Here is a 15,540-nt window from a genome sequence, read left to right on the forward strand (position 1 = left end):
ACAAAAATCGATAAGGTTGAAAGATCTTCCTATGTTACCAAAGCCATTTCACACAGCTCCAAAAGATTCAAATGCACGAAAATCTAATTTTCCACCTGTTGGTCTGAGTGGTGATAGAATTTTCCCTTTCATCGTGTCGATAGTACTGTCGCGTGGTGTTTGAGCCACCCACCTGATGCGAGGCGACCACTTGTTTCGTCTCCCACAGCTCCCACGACCGTGTTCGAATTTCGAATATAAACATAAACAAACCGCTCCGTGTTCGAAGAGTAAACCGGAGAAACGTGGAGCGTGCGAGAGAATGGTCGTAGCACGCGCGCATCGCCTGCTGCTGGATGGGTAGTTTCTTCGACAAACCGGCATCCGACGGTGGAACTCGGCGGTAGGTTCAACAGTTCTTCGCGAGCGGTGCCAGCGCCAACACGTGCTCGAGTAGTCAAAGTCTACTAGGATCGAAACGTGTCGTGTCTTTGAAGTGAGGGGAAATTTCCACCAAACTCTGATCAACTGATGATGGTTTAGAGTTTTCCGGCGGGTTTTGCTGGTAAGCTAGTATTCTTTACGGCAAAGTTTGTTTCCGGGAAAGCCATCCTTACAGATCTGTCGAAGTGAAAGCACAACTCAGCGATCCCTTGAGGCCTGTTGTATGTTTTTTTTTCGGGGAATAAAACCGTGGAAAGTATATTGAGTTGGATTGGAAAAAGTCACGAGTGTGTTTATTCTGTTGTGTTTTTTTTTGACGATGTACTTTTCATTTTTGTTTCAGTTTCGGGTGATTTACATTCCTTTGATGTATTATTTCTCGCGACTCGAATGATATTTTTGTGAGTGAACCCTTAGGCTATCTGTTTCTTTAATTTCTTTTTTGAGTTGTAAAATTAACTTCTTTGGTTTTATTTCAGCTGCTAAATTTTGAACGAAAATTTAAATTCCCTCAAAAATTTATTTCCCAGAAAGAATTCGATATTTCAACAAAAAAAAAAACGATCAAATCGAAGCAGGCATTGCCTAAGCAACGTAATTCACTAGAAATGTCAGCAGAAAAACAAATCAAAACTGTCCATTCGCGCTAGGCAATGGCGCGCGATGGAGCCAGCAAACAGGATTTAGAATTGATATCCGCGTCGTCCTAAGTCGCTTCGTTGAATCAGAATATCTGCGTGATTTGAATTGAACGTGCCGAGTGAAGTGAACCGTCAATATCGCGGGTAATGGGTTAAGTGAAATTGAAGTAAAATCCAATAAATAGAATGCATTTCTGTGAGTAAAGCAAAGTAAAGCGAAAAAAAAGTGACCATAGAAAACGGAAGAGGAAATAAAATTTGCACTCCTTCTCGGGTGGCTCCGTAATCGTAATGGGTGAGACGAGGTGCTGAAAAAGAAAAAAAATACCGCATTTCATTTTCACATTCCAATTGAATTGCACTGATGATTACTGGTGGCAAAAGCAGGCAGACATACAAAAGTAAAACATAGCGCTGTGGTTTGGACCTGATTTTGTTGAAATGAGTGGGGAATGGTGTTGAGTGAGCAAAAATAAAAACGTCCAGTGAAGTACTGGTAGAAAAATACTTGGTCCTCCTCTGCTGCTGCTCTCATCTTGCCGAAGTAAATGGGCAATGCATTGTGACAGGGTTTTCCAGGCCCCGTAGAACTAGCGATTGTGACGGAGTGTGCTGGCGGTTGCCGTGTGCCATTTTGGATTAAAATTGGATTACTTTGGATTGAGAGTAATTGAATTTGTTTTGATTAGAAGCCATTGTTGGTGTCTCTACTTCTGTTGTTGTTGCCGCTGAAGAGTGATTAAAATGGATTTCTAAGTGCATGGCTGCGTCTTCGCCGCAGATGTCATCCGGTTGACATCAATCAAGTGAATTGTAAGTATTATTTGTTGCTAAATCTCCTGGACGAAAAAACAAAGTAGCCCATTATAAACGAAACTGACAACTACCGCTTTAAATGCTTAAACGAAGACACGACTCAAAATCGTTACTGATGAAATGGTGATGATGAGGAGGAGGATTTGAAATACTCGGAAAGTTCTCAGAAATATTTCTACTCCGCAACAGCCAAGCCAAGAGGTGTTGCAGATGTTTTATTCTGAAACAGATACGTGCCTAATGCTCTCGCTTCGGAGCTCTCTTGTTGTGTTTTTCCGAGGCTTTTAGCTTTTTGTTGGCAGGAATTTTCCATCGAAGATTGTGCGAAGCATGCTTGGCCACATGTTTTTACAGATTTGTCTAGAAAAATACGAGTGCTCCAACTTTTTTTACGGATTATTATTACACACTTTCGTTAGGGAACATATACGAAAGTCACGTTGGCTGGAATGCATAAAATTGTGTCAAAGTAAGATAAAAAAAAGTTATTTCCATCGTAGTAAGCGATGATGGTTCGTCGTTTCCGAAAGAAAAGACCCTCTGATTCCTGCAACATGCTTAGGAAAGTATAATTATTTTAAACTTAGCTAGTAGAAAAATAAATTCGAATCGATTCATCAAATGAAGAGCCCAATGGCCTAAATACAGTAAAGCAATTACAAACTAGAATGGATACTGCTTTGATGTCATTTGTCAGTACATATTTGATTCCACACCTCGCAACAAATGCCATTCTCAAACTCGTTAGCTAGAATAAACATTGGCATGAATTTGCCCAGTGGAAAATTAGAGTAAGGCTAGAGCAAATGTGGAGATTGAATAAACATGCATTATTTAGACAAATTCTCTATACTGGAATTCAATTAATCCGGTGCAAATCGTCTACATACAACAGTTTTTTTTACGGTTGAGTAGTAGTAAATTGGATGTTTATTTCAGTAAAACTACAAAACATTATTGACGTGAATACAATACGTTTAAAAGTTTGTCATGTAAAGAAATAAGTAGAGCTTGAACAAGTCAGTCGAACTTTTAAATGGCCGACATTTCATATTTAACAGTTCAATCAATTCTCAGCTTTAGTGAACTACTCGAATCAATCTGAATCAATTGGTGTCAAAATTAGCGTCCGAAATTATTTAATAAAAGTATGAAATATATTTTCATGAGACTGTTATGAAAGAAGAGAAAGGCATTATCACACCACCAGGTGGATTAAGAAGGTTTTTTTTAAATGTGGACGGGTATATCAGACTTTAAAAAAATAAATCAATAGAAAAACCATGCGTCTCCATAATGGAGACGCATGGTAATTAGTTCTGGAATCATACACCACTATATCCACCACACGGGTATATCAGACTTTAAAAAAATAAATCAATAGAAAAACCATGCGTCTCCATAATGGAGACGCATGGTAATTAGTTCTGGAATCATACACCACTCGCCTTCAGAATTAAATGCAATGCGTGTTCATCTACAACTTACGTTCAGGTCCTGGGTATTGAAGTAAATAATAATGAAGATAGAATTTCATTCCTTATGTTATTTACACACGCTGTTTTTGCCTTTCTCGTATAGAAGGGCTATGCAATCACTGTGGAAACCGACTCCTAACCGAGGCCCGGAGGGCCGAATGTCATATACCATTTCACTCAGCTCGACGAATTGAGCAAGTGTCCGTGTGTGTGTATGTGTGTTTGTATGTAACAAAAATATGCACTCACTTTTCTCGGAGACGGCTGAACTGATTTTCACAAACTAAGATTCAAATGAAAGGTCTCATGGTCCCATAGCCTGCTATTGAATTTCATCCCGATCCGACTTTCGGTTCCGGAGATATAGGATGATATGTACCAAAAAAATGAAAAAAAATAAAAATGGAAAAAATATGCACTCACTTTTTACAGAGATGGCTGAACCGATTTTCACAAATTTAGATTCAAATGAAAGAACTAACAGTCCCATAGCCTGCTATTCGATTTTATTTTGATCCGACCTCCGGTTCCGGAGTTAAATGGTAATATGTGGAAACTAGAGAAAAAGTGTGGACTCATTTTCCTCTGAAACCGCTCAACTGATTTTTGCAACTAAGATTCAAATGAAAGGTCTTATAGTTTCCTAAAAATTTCTAGAACATTTCATCCAGATCTGACTTCCGGTTCCGGAACTAAAGCGTGATAGGTGGAAAATTACCAATTTTCTCGTGAATACGACTTACTTTACTATGGGGTGCCTTTTCAAAATTAGCCATATGGAAGAATGGGCAGAACTTAATCGTGAGTATCTCGACTTGTATTAAGGGCAGCAACATAATTCTTACGCCATTTCATCAAAAATATGATCAGGAATTTAGGATATTATTTTGAACAGTGTGAGATAACCACAAACAACTCAAAAAGGAAGTTTTCTAAAACTTTGAAAACAACGCGGAAAACTCTTTACTTTTGCTTGGCTTTTTCGCGCAAGGACGACGATTTTGAGGTAGTCAAGCACATATCTTTATCCGAATGCGTATAAAAGAGGAACCGTGGTCGAAAATCGATCATTCTTCTGTTCGATTCTTTTTAAAATTCTTCTGTTCGATTCTTTTTAGAATCATAATAATACTCCCAAAGAATTATGTGACATTTTACTGTACAAGCTTCAAAGCTTAGTTCCGGAATATATGTTTAGAATTCAAAGCCTGCGTGCTGAACTGGATTCTGGAAAAAAATTCCGGAACTGATTTCAGTTTCGAAATTGTAGTCTACTAAAATCCAACTGAATTCTGAGTCTGTTCTAAGTTCTGAATCTAGTTCTTGAGGTTAGGTCCGGTTCCTAATTCCAGAATTCTTCAAATCGGTTCTTTTGTCCTGAATACGACTTACTTTACTATGGGGCGCCTTTTCAAAATTTACCCTGTACAAGAATGGGCAGAACTTTACCACGAATATCTTTTGATGTACTTAACCCAACAACATATTTTTTTCTACAAGCTATCGGTAATATGATTAGGAAATCGTGATGAAATTTTCAACAGCGTGAAAAAACTCTAAAAATAATTGAAAAACAAAATTTTCTAAAACTTCAAAAAATTTCATCACGCTTGCTTGCATCGCATCCGGACGACAGTTTTGAGGTAGTCAGGCACATATCAGAATCTACTGAACAAATAGAAAAGGAAATCTTTGAATAAAAACTGTTCATTTCTTTTAATGCTACAGACGAAACTGGAGGTGGTGAGGTTCTCCCACCAACATCAGTAAGAACAAATCAAATAAAAAGCGTGAAAGTCTCATTTGGATTTCGGTCGTCAGGAGGAGCAGTCGGCAATGAAAGTAAACCTTTTGCGTGGTGTAAAGCCTCAAACGTTCAGGTCACAGAGCCAGTTTTCAGGATAATTTGATAAGCTTTGTGCAATTTTCGCAGTGCAAAATTCGCAACAATGTTTATTTTTTAGAGAATTACACAATTTTACCCTTCTGAATGCCAGAAGTTTGTCTCGTACGGCATTTTGAATTTTTTTTCACTGAAATATTTAAATCCGAAACGAAATGATTGACATCAAAATTCTGTATAGTTCTATTTAGAACAATAATTGTATACCCAAAGAATTATGCGAAATTTTCTTCACTGTTATGTCTCTGACATTACACACCCAGTTATGTCTCTGACATTACACACCCGTACTTTCATTAGTAGTTTTTCACAAACGATGGTCGAAAACAGGTACATTCCAGTAAAACTGTCTGATAAATTGTTCTTGTTTGCAGAGCTTGTTAGTTTGTGGGCATAAAAACTTAGGTCGGCACTACTGGTCCCCCCTTTTCCTGTTCCGGAAGCACCGAAAGTGGTGAAGGAAATCTCCCAAAATAGAACTCACTTCGATTTTTCTGCGATGCTTGAATCGATTTTCACAAATCATAATTTGAATTGATGCTCATATTATCTTTAAAGTTACTGTGAAATTTCATCCGGATCCGACTTCCGGTTCCGCAGTTACAGGGTGATGAGTGTCAAAGTTTACATGACGCCATATAGAATGACAATATGTACCACACCGAAAAAAGAAGAAAACACAAAACAAACGATGCGTGTTTTGTTCTATTTCGTACACGCTTTGAAGAAAACGAAACGGTTACGGATGTCTGCTACTAGTGTGTAATATTGGTAAAAGACGGTGCTGCGGTTGATAAAAATTTTAGCTATTCTATGATAAGTGCGATTGAAAGAATAAACGAATGTCAATGAATTCAAATTTATTTGAAAAAATATGCAATTTTCACAGCCAATAGTGCAGTAATACCGTGCCGGTGGTGTAATGATGTCAATAATAATAATAAAAGTAATAATCCTACTCCATGTTTTAGATTTCGTTTGATTGGTTTGATCGAAATAGAGCTCTAGTCTAGGTTTAACTAGGTTAAGGTTACCATGGAAGCCTTGGTATTACATTCCTGTAGTGGAATTTGACCTTTTGTTTCAACAGACTTTGCAGCCGATTCAGAGTGTACAGAACCATTGCATGGCTAGTGCTACGATTCTACTGACACTACGAATCCTTCCAGGTCGGGGCTCGAACATACGACAACTGGTTTGTAAGACCAGCGCCCTATGCATTGAACCGCCAACACGGGTTCCATGGAAGCGATCCACAAATGGTAACCAAGAAACCACCTACCCTTTCACTCCACCTTCCGCTATTTTGCCATGCTCTAGATGTAAACAAACAATAAAACACATTTTTTCTACGCGTAGGAGTAAATATGTTGCGTAGAATTGCTACTGGAATTTGGTGACATAATTACTCATCGTATTGATATATATTTACGATAAACTATCAACTCTGAAGAATGATTTGTGCAAAACTTTTTCGGACCTTCATTAGAAGGTTTCTTCTTAGAATGTTATTATTTTTCACTCACCTCAAGATTTCAACTGCTGTTTATAGCTCTGTGACATAAGTAAGCTTCATGAAACACTTTTGAGTTGTTCTTCATCGGTAAACTTATCTTCTGGTCTAAACATTTTATTATAGAACCTTTGAATAACTCACAGTTCTGGTTTTGAAAATTTTCCAAAAATTCACGATAAAAAGATTGCCGGCCTGCTTTAGTATTGGTAATACCATCCTTTCATATTGACAGTGATGCCATACATAATTAGAGAAAAAAAACTTGCAATGCACTAAAAATGGCATTATTTTCAATTAGTCGCACATTGATATAGTAAAAATTACGGATCAAAACTACTTTCGTACGTCACCATCTAAAATTTCAATATTTTAAAAAAACGATATCATTTTCCTTATATCCATTTCAAACATTGCTTCCCCTCCAAGTTATCCGCAACCCTGTTGTCTTATTTACCGTCACTATGGAATGCCAAAAATAAACAAACAATTCAAGTATTGCAATCTTTTCAAAAAGCCTCGTCCATCTAAAAAGAGGAAAGCAGCACTCATTCGCGAAAATCAATAGAATAATAGATGGAATACGTTGGTAGAGTGTGGTTTGGGTAGTGAGTATGTGCGGGACTTATCAGTTCAAACAGTGGACAAACTGCCAGAAGTGCCGGTTCAAAACAATACTACGGAATTTAGAAACTATACTGGATCCAATAATTGGGTATCAATAGGTAAAGTTCTAAAATATTTTCGTCAATATATGAAATTATATCTTCAAATTTGCATGATAAATCTTTTCAGAGCAAATAGCCGATTTGTTATCAAGCCTTCTCGTGCCGATTTGTCATCAAGCTCTCTCGTCAAGCGCCACTTGACTGTTCTCTGGGTGAGGTTGCTTTCCTATCCGAAAACGATGATGTTGCCGATAAACGGAAGATTTAGAATTTGTTGCTTTGTATTTTTTGAATATGGGAGCTTCATGTTCAAAAATTAAAATTGCAACAAAGTTTGTTCTGATTTCGTGTTACTATACCTAATTCATCAATGTAACAGCTTTCTTTTTACTTTGTAATGTAAGAAAAATGCCAAGAACCAAGCGAAGGCAAACAGTAAACTATCTTCTTTGGCACAATCATTATATTCTTTTGGTCGCATGATTGAAATTTGTTAACTCCAGAATAAGCATGAAGATGAGATAAGTCCACTCTGTTCTGCTAGGTGATTTGAATAGTTTCATTGTTTACATTTTGTTCTGGCAAACTGTATTCCTTTCAGCACACAAATATTATTATATCATTCCTCTCTACTCACAAATACTATTACTATATGAAAAAGTATTGTTTCACCAATACTTTTACATTTATTTTCCTTGGCTTCTGTCCACGGTCACTTAAAAACTGTTCCAATTTGAAGGTCATATTTGTTGCTGGCAAACAAACCAACTTCGGCTATTCCGGTCATATGAATCCGGTTTTGGAAGAATTGGAAATGGTGATTGAAAACTTCAAAAAGGATCTCACTCACTTTCCTTCAAGATGGCCGAATCGATTTTCCCAAACTTATAGGTTCAAAGAAAAAGTCTTACAATTTCATACGGAATTCCTAAATTTGTTGTAGATACTATTTCCGGTTCCGGAACTAGAGGGTAAACCGGATTTATAGAGTTTGTTAGATTCGTTTCCATCAAACATTGTCGAAAAATTGTTCGAAGATGATATTTCAATCAAAAATTAAGTTTTACATTTGTTTGATTGTTCAATTGTGCACCGAAAATTTTGATAAAATGGTCGCCCTGAACATATAAATTGGACTGAATGAGTAGGTGCAGCATGGATTACATCCCATGAGTGTTTGTGTCCCATGCTGTAATGGAAAACAAAGTATCACAGCACCAAAGTTGTCAGCTGGTAGCTGTACCTACTGTTTTGAAACAATTTCTGAACACTTTTCCTCGGGTGTATGATTTTATTCTTCCTTTATTTCTCGTCACGATCCTGTGCCGAAAACCCCCTTTGTTTTATGCCGGAACAACAAAACTGTGCTCATCGTTTCTCGTTTCTTCGTGCTCTCTAATATTCGGCCCATAAAGAACCCAATTTTTCCACCTTCTGAAATTTTCCGATGACGTTTAGAAGATCAGAAATGGCTTGTCGACTATCGTTTAACCTCTCTGCCATTTTTTTTTAGTTTGGGTACTCTCTTCGTTCAACAATCCTTGCTATTCCCAACCGTAACAAGTCAGTTTGGTTCAGAATACATTAGGATTTCTCCTTCTCATCACAATTCTTTCTTCTTGCGATTTCGCTCCACTTTCATTAGATATGAAATCATTTTGAATGTTAAATATCAGCGTAAAACGATAAAGGAACCTTAATTATCTTAATATACTTCTAAGCAACTGAACTATAGAAATTTGTCAGTAGAATCAGAAGAACATATATTGAAGTATATTTTTTACTAATATTATAATACTCTCAATACCTTCCAGACCTGGAACCGACACGCTTGATGAAGACTGTCCCAGAAAGTGAGTACGCAACCAAAAACCGCTGCCATTTCGTAATGGTTCAGAATCTGTCACTTTTTATGGTTGCGTCCTGTTGTTAACATTCTTCTCTAACCACTTGTGCAGTTGTTTATTCGTTTTCATTAGTTTGTTTCGAAATGCGTGGACTTTCAGCAGAACAACGTCGAAAAATTGTGTACAAATGATGCACAGAACGCGGATTGTCACTGAGAAAGATAGCAAAAATGGAAGGAGTAAGTGAAAAGCCTTGCGAAATGCAATCAGGAAGTTCGGTGAGGATTACACCCGTGAGGATAAACCGAAAACGGGTTGAAAAAAAGGTCCTGCTAAACCTCAGTTGGATAAACGTAAACTGAAGGCGTTCGAGCAATAGAAGTAGGTTTCAGTTCGGGATGTGGCCAAAAAAGTGGGCACTTCGAAGTCAAATGTTCTTCGTGCTAAAGAACGTTTGAATCTTCGAACCTTTAAGAAGCAGTAGTCCGAAACAAGAAGCATCGATCAGGCCGAGGTTCATCACCACTGCTTCAATGAACAGCGAAATATACATCAAGAATGTTTACAAAAACGATTTCTATCCATGATTCGAAGCCACAAGGATCCTGTTGTCTTCTGGCAAGATCTTGCTTCTTGCCACTACTCGAAATCAACGGTAGAATGGTATACTACCAAAAATGTCACTTTCGTCCCAGAATATCTAACACTTGTGAATTATTTACAGCGAAATCAAAGTGCGTCCATATTTTCTGAAACAGTCTTTAATTTAATCTTATTTTCCACATACATTCGCCGTTCAACAACAATGAATTAAAGATTCGATTCCTGCTTCAAACAAAACTCCTGACAAATAGCGACGTAGACCGTGAGTTTTAACTAAATTCCCTATCGTTAGTCCATGGAAGCCAAACTCACACAATCAAATTGTCATATCCGGGCTTCTTCTTTGCTGTCAGTTGACGATCCTTTCGAAGGTAAACCTTTTTTCTCCCTCCACTACATACGCCTTCGTTCCTTATTTTCATTCTCTGTTTCGGAAATAATCAAACATCAATTCTTCGAATTTCAAGATACAACGCGATTCATTTTATGTATGATTCTGGTGAATAAAGAAGCGGTTTCGTGAGTTTTCTTTTGAAGCTACCTGCAGTCAGTCAATTGGTTCTAGAAGAAATCGAAAGCCAAATGACTTTTTTTCTGGATTGTATGGACAGTGATTTTCCGGAGATTTGTTTACCTTCTAGAACATCTTCACATCCGCTCGTTCGTCATCTTTCCAAGTAATTCCTCTTCCGGCGCTATCAGAAACAGAATCCCCAATGTTATGCCTTACTTGAATTACACTTATTGAATTTCGATGGAAGTTTTTTCCGCAATCATTTTACTTCTATTAGAAGTACGATTTCCGAAGAAAATACATTACATTTTATTCAATTCGTAGAATTATGCTATCAGATGTGAACAATCTGTCACAGCTTTCGGAAATAGGATGTAATGTCGTTTTCGTTTTTAAATTGCACTACACCGGTGTAGCGAAAGCTGCACCTAAACCGTTCGTTTTTACCAATTGCACTACACCAGTGCTACACTTTTTCTGCACCGATACCACTGGTGTAGCACTCATCAAAAGTTTGGTGTAGCTCTGTGCAATGGAATCGTTAATTGTAGTCAATGGTTACTGTTTATGTTTTCGTCATTTTTGTTCGTTTATTCATGCTTCAGTGTAGCACTGCACCGGTGTAGTGCAAATTAAAAACGAAAACGCCATAAGATAATTTCATGTTTTCACTTCAGCTTTATTCTGTCTTGCTGTCTTTAGAGTTGGAGTGAGATCAACTTTCAATAGTCAATAGTTTGGCTCCAAAAATGAACTATGGCTAGTACATTAAACTACTGTAATTTGTTGAGTATTTTTTTTTATTAATTCATGCCAAGTTTGATTCGATTAGAAATCAAAAGAATGGAAAGCAACGCAGCAGTTGTCATTACATTCTATTTGATTAAGTGTGAAAGCTGTAGTTCTTGTGAACTTTATTCGGTATTTACGAAAACCAAGAATCGAAGATAAATCCCTTCTGCTTGTACATTCCGATGAAGTATGATGATTACATCACTTTACAGCAGCTTACGCTGTGATTGAAATGTGTTTTTCGAATTGTACCACAAATGAATTGAGTGCTCGATAAATGTGAAAATAATCGGGAACAATGAAATATCACACGTTGAAACAGCAAAAACCATTTGGGTATTAATTTTTTCCCATACGATTGTCATCACTGGGAATCGATTCTTCATCATAGTAAGCATGGCATATTTTCAGGAGAATCCACGGTTACAAAAAATTACCTGAAGCTTATGTAAGTATCTGTTCGATACGTATGGTGAATTAAACTGTATAGTAAAGTGTGTAGAGTGCCGGACCTTTTTCAATCACATTCGATGATGACGTAAGCAAGCTTCCTGGATTTGCACTATCCAACTGAAGAGCATTAAATTGGTTTCAATTACGTTTCGAAACATTTGTTTATTCAATTGATAATAGTCTTCAAATAACGGGTTGTGAGATGAAAATTTGTGCTAGTAAAGCTCGATTCACTGATTATCAGTTTCGGTGATCTTCAACAATTAAAGCAAATTCAGGACTCTCAAATGATGACATTGCCATAAAATACATGTCTACGAGTAAACTATCGTTCTTATCCTGTCAGCAAGCCGCCAAACTGAACACTGAAACAGAAACGCTAACCACTAGACTTCTGGCTGTCGATAAGTTTTTCCCGAACTTTTTCGTTTCGCTGGTGATGATTAGACCACATTCAACCATTCCTCCAGCTCGGCATGCGAATAGTTCGTATTTTCGCGTAGCGCAAGCCAAACTTTGACGCGAGCTTCAATGTCAGCTCTTGGCTCCTGCAAATTTTTTTCTGGCTACCTAGAGTTGCATCGATTCAACACTTCATTTTTTTCAAGGCTATCTGAATCACTAATAGTCTTTTTGAAGACTAATCAGTCTTTTTCAAGACTACGAAATTAATCAGCCTTTTTTAAGGCTAGCGATCCAATGAATTATTCTTCGAACTAATCACTCTATCTCAAGACTATCACAAAATCAGTCTTTGTCAAGACCTATCCGAACAAGGAGTCTATTCGAAGACTAATTTAGCCCAGTAAATTTTTATTCTTCAAAAATGCCTACGTCCAACCAGAAAGGCAACAAGCCTAAGGTGAAAAATAAACAACATGGAAGAAATCCCAACCCGTTATTCAAAATTTTTCAAACAATATTGACGATCTTACAGAATCTGAATGTAAAAATAAAAGACAACGGACGGACCCCCCTCCCGTTGATCCTATGCCGTCTAACAATATTTATGATATTCTTTCTGAATCTGATTGTAGCGACATAGATGAAAATTCTTCGAAAGTTCCCAAAATGGACGCTTGTCGTTCTGGGATGAAACAACAATCTATGCCTCCAGTGACGGTGATGATCTCCGACTTCAAAGCATTCCGTGTCCAATGAATGAAACTACTGATAAATTTTCATACTATAGTTGTGATGGAAATCATAAATCCCATAATTTGAAATATCCTGATAGGGAAAAGATTCTAAACGCTCGTTCGCTTAGACGACAAATCAACGACCTTAAATTTACCGAGCATACCTGAAAATAAAAAAAAACCCCTTCTTAATCCACCTAGTGGTGTGATAATGCCTTTCTCTTCTTTCATAACAGTCTCATGAAAATATATTTTATACGTTTATTAAATAAGTTCGGATACTAATTTTGACACCAATTGATTCAGATTGATTCGAGTAGTTCACAAAAGCATGCTTCAGTGTTTATGTCACACAGTCGGTAACATTTTTCCAAACTAGTGCTTGACATTTGCGTTGCCTATTTGTATGAGAACAGTGATGCTAATCTAAACAAAATTTTTGATTTCAAAAAAAAAAATTTTTTTGTTGATGCCGAAAGTCTTAGAATTGCATGAAACGTCGAGATTCAGTGTTTATCTCGAAAAAAATTTTTTTTAAAAAAAATCAACTTTTTGGGACTATCAATATCAAAATCCCAGAAAGTTGATTTTTTCAAAAAAAAATTTTTTTTGAGATGACACTAAATCTCGACGTTTCATGCAGTTTTAAGAGTATCGGCATCAAAAAAAATTTTCGATTTTGGAAATTTCATGTACTCCCCCCTATGGTGCTTTTTCAAGATCGAAAATATTCAAACCGTAACCGCCGGGCAGCACCCTTTACGCATGTCCAATTTAGCACAAATTTTGCATGAGGACATTTTTCGAGGTACTTAAACTTTTGAGCACTAGCGCTTTACGAAATTAGAGGTTATCCCAAAATATTGGCACCTTTATATATATAAGAGCGGTAAAAATCAACGTGTTTTGTCGGTTACGTCACATATACCATCATATATCTGGAACCAAAAGTCACAGCCTTTTGATCTTTGAACTTTATCAATGGCCCGACAGTAGCTTTCAAACGAGCATAAGTTTGTTCAAATCGGTTCAGCCATCTCTGAGAAAATTGAGCGCGTTCAAATATCTTCGAAAAGTGCACACACATATACACACAGACATTTTCCGATCTCGTCGAACTGAGTCGAATGGTATATAACACTATGGGTTTCCGAGGCTCCGTTCGAAAGTCGGTTTTTCCAGCAATTCTAATACCTTTCTATAGAGAAAGGCAAAACGATACAAATACCATACCTTAGTCTTCTAGGGCACCTTATTCTTCTAAAGTAAAAAAAAAAATAGGAATGCAAACAATTTATTAACGGGTAGATCGACCACGTCATCTTCTTGTTCTAATGACAGTTACGCTAGCGTAACTGGTAGATAACTACCTACCTAAAGTAAAAAAAAAAATAGGAATGCAAACAATTTATTAACGGGTAGATCGACCACGTCATCTTCTTGTTCTAATGACAGTTACGCTAGCGTAACTGGTAGATAACTACCTACCACTAATCCTTCAATGCCATTTGCTTCTTTAAACGAAGTCGATTTAGGCGATATAACGGAAAATAAAATGATCTATCTACAAGAACTTCTTTTTAAACGGTCAACCGAATGAATTCGACTTCATCACTTCTTAAAGCATTTCTAATTGGGTGCAATTTGACAAAAAAGTTATCATGAATTTGAAATTTAGAAATGAAATTAGAATGCTCGATTTTTCAAATTGAGCAAAGATGAACTTTGTGAATTTCTCAAAGTTCACAAAATTCATATGGCCATTGTAACAGAAACTTTTCTTAAACCAAATGTCAAATTGAAAAGTAATCCACATTATGTGGTTCATCGATTTGGCAGGTTTACGGGAATGGGTGGTGGAGTTTCCATTTTTGTCCAACAGCAAATCAAACATTGAATTTTACCTTCTTTCATTACTAAAGTTATCGAAAGCTAGGGCATTGAAATTGAAATCATTAATGGAATTTATTTTATCGCTGGAGCATATTTGCCATTCCAAAACTCATACGATAGCGACCGAAATTTTTCGTAATAGGGTACTTAAATGCCAAGCATGTCCAGTGGAATTGTAGTCAAAGTAACAGTAATGGTAAATTACTTTATAATCAACTCTCTGCTGGTTACTTTACAGTTCTTTATCCCAGTAATCCAATTTGTTTCTCTTCCGTGAAAAACCCCTCTACAATTGATCTGGTTCTGACAGAACAAAGTCACATTTATAGTGAACTGATTACACCAGCTGACTTTGACTCAGATCATCTTCCTGTAACATTCAGTCTTTCCAACGAAGCTATAATCAATCCAATTAGTTATATATTCAACTATCATAGAGTTAAATGGTTTGAATACAGATCTCACATTGAAAATCATGTGGATCATGTAATTATTTTAGAAAATTCTGCGGACATCGACACAGCAATAAATAATTTGAATCATTACTTTATCAAAGCTAGGAATCTTTCGGTTCCCAAAGCTCAAACTAAACTAAATTCTCCTATCATCGATGACAATTTTCAACTGCTCATTCGGCTGGACAATGTTCGTCGACGACAATATCAAAACATATCAGGTGTACAACTTTGCTTCCGCCGTTTTTTCCAAAGTTAAAAGCTTCATTGCGAAAAAGTGCTTACAGATGTATTATTCAAAGTATTGTCCGTCGCGACAAATTTCTCCCATCTTTCCGGCAATTTTCGGATCCCGGCTCAAAAAAAGGAGTCCTCTTTTGACGCTATCCATGAAGCAATCAA

General features: G+C 36.9%; 1 long non-coding RNA gene across 1 annotated transcript in view; it reads left to right on the forward strand.

The window, feature by feature from the left end:
* The first annotated feature begins 407 nt into the window (after window positions 1–407).
* Window positions 408–15,540, forward strand: part of LOC131437884 (uncharacterized) — a 115,518-nt gene continuing 100,385 nt past the window's right edge. The window contains exons 1-2 of the long non-coding RNA XR_009230842.1: window positions 408–544; window positions 954–1,877. This is a non-coding gene — a long non-coding RNA (uncharacterized LOC131437884). The remainder of the gene's footprint in view (window positions 545–953; window positions 1,878–15,540) is intronic.

This window comes from Malaya genurostris, chromosome 3 (genome assembly GCF_030247185.1).
Source record: "Malaya genurostris strain Urasoe2022 chromosome 3, Malgen_1.1, whole genome shotgun sequence".
NCBI lineage: Eukaryota > Metazoa > Arthropoda > Insecta > Diptera > Culicidae > Malaya > Malaya genurostris.